This window comes from Marmota marmota, unplaced genomic scaffold (assembly GCF_001458135.2).
Source record: "Marmota marmota marmota unplaced genomic scaffold, marMar, whole genome shotgun sequence".
Taxonomy (NCBI): Eukaryota; Metazoa; Chordata; class Mammalia; order Rodentia; family Sciuridae; genus Marmota; species Marmota marmota.
The window spans coordinates 19,854,202-19,859,147 of record NW_026000185.1 but is presented as its reverse complement, the minus strand read 5'-3'; the positions used below and the strand labels follow the sequence as shown (position 1 = coordinate 19,859,147).

Sequence of the window (4,946 nt, the reverse complement as noted above, 5' to 3'; positions counted from 1 at the left end):
CGCGCTGGGTCCTAGCGCCCGCAGACTCCTTCCCCCTCCTCCCACCCCCCCCCTTTTCTAGGTCAGAGCCCACGAGGGGGCGAGAACGAGGTTACAGAGGACTCGGGGGAGTCTCAGAGGGTCACCTGGTCCAGCTGCCTGGCCCCCGAGGGACCACACTGCCCCAGACTGTCCCAGTCAGTGCTTGTGGGGCGGAGCCTGGGTCTGTTTCAAGAAGGGAAAACAAATCCGAGTTCTCCTATTCGATATGCATTCACTCCATCGTCCCTCTGTCCGTCTGCCTGTCGGCCCATCTATCTAGCCATCCATCCATTCATCATCCTTCTATCCATCCGATTTCGAGCGAGACCCCAGAGAACAATCTGCTCAGGGATGAGGTCTTAAACTGGGATCTTGGGCTGTGGACCACTCGGGTGGCATCTGCGACCCGTGCTGTAAACGGGAGGTGACTAGTCAAGGAACGCAGTGGGGGTCAACGGGGCTTGGACAGAAGGGAAGAAAGGGGATTCCTGGCAGAGATAGAGGTGCAGCATGTGTAAAGCCACCCGGGTGTGAAGGAGCTTTGTATGATAACCGGAAATTGGTGGCCTGAATGGAAGTGGGGCGGATGAGGACAGAGATGAGATGGGGACAGCGCATCTTTCCAGGCCCTAGTCTCTCTCCCTCTCGTCCTTGCAGCACACTCTGCTTTATGAGAAAGCCCCCCAACGCCCCAGGCACCTCCCCTATTTCTTCTGTGATTAGGCGTTTTTCTCAGTCCTACCATCTGACTGTTTCTAGGACTTTGAAATCCAGGGATTAAGAGCTCAAGTACCATAGGTCACATAAATGACTGAATAGGGGCTGGGGATATAGCTCAGTGGCAGAACAGCGTCTAGCATGCAGGAGGCCCTGGGTCCCAACCCAGAACTGCAAAAAGTAGCTGAGGTCAGGCAAAGGCTAGGGAGTGGTGGAAATGTTACAAACTGGAGGGACCCTGGGCTCCCTGTGGCCAGATGGTGTTTCAAGAAAAGCAGAAAATCCATATCCTAACATAAAATCTTCCAGCTTTTCCATGTTCGCAGTGCGTTCCCCAAGTTCAGAAATATTGAATGGACCAAATGAAACACGCTTTGGCGACAGATCTGATCTACAGGTCGTTGGTTGGCAACCTCTCCTGTTGAGAATATTGCTCAGTGTCTAACTTGTCTTTTCTCCCATCTCTACTTACATGCATGTTTCTTGAATGCAAGTCCTTTGTGGCCATCAACTGTGTAAAATGCAAATCAAATCGAGTGCCTCCCGTATACGAAAATTTGAAGGACTCCCTGTTCCCTCCAGGATAAAGTCTACCCTCCTTATTGTGGCATTCAAAGCCTTTAGCATTTGGAGCCTGTTCACCATTCCCCTCTCCATTCAGCTTTGACCTCAGTCTCCCTGTTCTGGAACATCTACTTCCTCATCTTTTTTTATATATTTGTTTTTCTTTATCTAGAACATCTTTCTCCTCTTCTTTGTTTTCCAAACAAATTATTCTGCCAACCAATTCCTCTGTGGCTGCTGTTCCTCCCCTCCCTCTTCTTGAACTACCAATGTCAAATTCTACCCTCTTGATTCTAAGGCTGTCCAAGGAAGGTGCAGTGCCCCCAAACTAATGAAGGTGTTTGAGTTATTGGGTACACAGTAGAGGGGGGCTGGAGAGGGAGGAAGTGGGAAAGAATGCCCTCCTGGGTCTAACAACCAAGTCCCAGGAGTTTAGCGAGGACTTTCCTTTTTTATACAGATGAGGAAACTGAGGCCTAGAAAGGAAAGGGGTTGAATCAGGCCTTGACACACTCCCAGCCATGGTTATTGCTTTGTTGGGATCTAAAACATCCCCCTAAAGCCATCAAAGTCTTGGTTCTAAGATTGGTGCAATGGGAAGGTGGTGGAAACTTTTTTCGGAGGGACGTAGTGAGAGATTTTAGGTCATTCGAGGTGTGTCTTTGAATGGGGCTCGGGGGACATGAGTCTTTCCTCTCTTCTTTTCATTCCTGTCCATGTGGTGAAGGAGCTTGCTCTGCCACATGCTCCTGCCACGGAGGACTGCTTCACCACAGAAAGCCATGAGACCAACGAAACCTGGACGGAAGCCTCCAACATGGTGAGCCACAATAAACCTTTCCTCTTCCTAAGTTGACTTTGTCAGGTATCTGACAATAACAGAATGCTAACCCAGTTCCTGAGGGCTGGCCAGGTTAAGGCCCCCTTCTGCAGAAACCTTCCTTGATTCCTCAGTGGGGGCCGTGATTACCCACAAAGCAATTAGGAAAAGTTTGCCAAGACGCATTGTGGGAAATAAGATCCTGTCCTCCCCCACGTCGGAGCTGAGGGGGATTTTTGAGTCCAGAGACACGGCAAGGGTCCCACCAAATTTAAGCAATGGCTGTTGCTGGGAAACTTTGGGCTTTAGTGTCCTGGGACCAATGGACAAGAAGAGGGGAGTCGCTGTCCCTGCAGAGGAAGGCGGGCTGCTTTATAGAGTGGAAGCCCACAGACACCTGTGTGGATCCAACGGTGCATGGATTATGATAACCAACAGTTTGGGTCCCTGAGGACTGAAGGGGTCACACCTGGCCAAGATGAGAGCTGATACTGGAACATGGTGGAAATTTTAGGAGGTGAGTGTGGATCATTTGAAATGGACAGTGGAAGGGGAAGGAGTGAGTCCCTGGTTAGGCCCCCAGATAACTGCAGCAGTGGGGACAGGAGGCTGTAGTATGCTCCACTAAGTCTTCAAAGTTTCCTCTTAGAAACTCTTCAAAGAGGCACATGGCGAGGGCTGGGGCGTAGCTCAGGGGTAGAGCATAGCCATGCATGCGCGAAGCCCTGGGTTCAATCCCCGGAAGGAAGGAAAGAAGGAGGGGGTCATGGGGTCTGAGAAATTGCCATGTAGCTCAAGGGGAGGAAGATGGCAGCCACGAACTTGTGCCACTCAGACCTCTGACGTCAGGGAAAGTATTCAACCCACGGGGGCAGCTGTGAAACCCATCTCTGGCGCACAAAAGAGGCTCCAGTTTGCTTCCCATGGACTGGTCCCAGCCAAGGAATAACAGCACACCTGTTCCTTGGAGACACAGAAGCCCTCTAAGGGCGACCTTGGATCAAGGTCGCCCCTTGGCATTGACAACACATTCTCTGCACTGCAGCCTGAGTCTCTCTCTCTCTCCTAAGGGCTGGATCTGGTGCAGCCTGCGGCTTCTCCCAGCCCCCTCTCGCTCCCGCTCTTCGATCTCCTCCAGAGCATTTTCTCCAACAAATTGCTGACCCCACCTTGGCCTGCTTCTCAGAGGACTGAGCCACACGACATGCAGCTGTTTAGGAGGCTGCGGGTCTTGGTCACTGACACCGAGGGATAAACCATCTTGCCAGCCCCAAGCTTTTTCCCCAGCAAGACCCCCCCCAGAGGTCTTGATGGGCATAATTTGGATAGCAGAACACAAAGGTAAAACTTGGCCATGATTTCTACAGCCACGTAGAAGACAGGTTGGAAAACAGAGATCATCTCCATTTAGATTTCCTCTGCCCAGGGTCCACAGCCCTTTACAGTGATGCCACATCTATATGCTCCTGCGCAGTTAGCGACTGCTCCCTGTAAATTACCAGGCATGACAGAGGCGAGGCCCCTGGTCACCTGCAGGACAGCGGTCTTGTCCAGGAAGAACCCCCACCCCCCCAGAATGGCCACCAGTATGCCTAGGACATTGGTACTGGTGACCAGCTCTGATGGACCCTGGTGGCACTGCCGACTGGGGAGGTCCGAGAGCTGATCAGGTTGAAGATGACAGATAGGATGACATTTGGGGCCATAGTTTGGAAGCAGTTGACAGGCACAGGAGCATCGGGGGCCTCTAGAAGGTAGTCATGGCTGATAAGCAAAGCCAGGAAGTTCACCAGAACCCCAGGGGGATCGGGAGCGACAGCTGGGCAGGCGGGATGTGCAGCAGCTGGAGGGGCCCGTCTTCCAGTCTCTTTCTGGAGGATACATTCTGAAGCGAGAGGCACACTGTTCCAGAGACACTGCCACTGAGCCCCCCCACCCCCACCCCACGTGGAAATACAACTCCGGGACGGTGGGTGGCCAGCTGGCTGCCACTGTGATGGCAGGAAGAGCAAAAGACCTGCTTCTCTTTGGTGTCACCGACCTGCTGGGCTGAACTTGAAGCAGCTTTCAGTCGGGAATTCTGCTCCCTGCACTGAAGGCGTGCCAAGTCCTACGAGGAGAAGGATCTCTCCAGAACCATGACAGCGGCTGTTTCTGGGGACGGAATCCAGGAAATGGGATGGGAGGGGGTGTGATGGGAATTCATCTTTCTCTGTCATGTTTTGTCTTTTTTTAGTAAAAATATCTGACGCGAATAGGATAAAATGTTAACATTGATTCTAGCAGTGGCTGTGCACGGGTTTACACTTTTCTTTAATTTCCTTCACTTTTTTTTTTCCCAGACAATTAAAAATTATTCAGTGGGAGTATTTTAAAATGGAATCTTCTTTCTTTTTCTTTTCTTTTCTTTTCTTTTTTTGTACTGGAGATGGAATCCAGGGCCTCACACATACTAGGCGAGTACTCTGTGATGGAGTTATATCCCTAGCCTTTTTTATTTTGAGAGTTTCCGAGACTGGCCTCGAACTTTCTATCCTCCTGCCTCAGCCTCCAGAGTCACTGAGATTACAGGTGTGTGTCACCAAGCAGGGCTTCTTTCTTCTTCTTCTTTTCCTTTTCCTTCGCCTTCTTCCTTACATTTTTGCAGTGCTGGGGATGGAACCCAGGGCCTCGCACATGATAGGCAAGCACTCTACCACGGAGCTACACCCCCAGTCTTAAATGGGATCTTAACAAGAAATGAAAAGAGAAGAAGGAGTTTTCCCAGGATGTGACTCTGTTTTCTATAGCCAGGTCCAAGATGACGTCACCGACCACACTCTGA

At 51.1% G+C, this 4,946-nt stretch overlaps 1 long non-coding RNA gene across 1 annotated transcript; it reads left to right on the top strand.

The window, feature by feature from the left end:
• The first annotated feature begins 85 nt into the window (after positions 1–85).
• On the top strand, positions 86–4,377 carry LOC125612355. The gene is made up of 2 exons (XR_007342705.1): positions 86–2,122; positions 3,193–4,377. It is a non-coding gene; the product is annotated as an uncharacterized LOC125612355 (long non-coding RNA).
• The last annotated feature ends 569 nt before the right edge of the window (positions 4,378–4,946 follow it).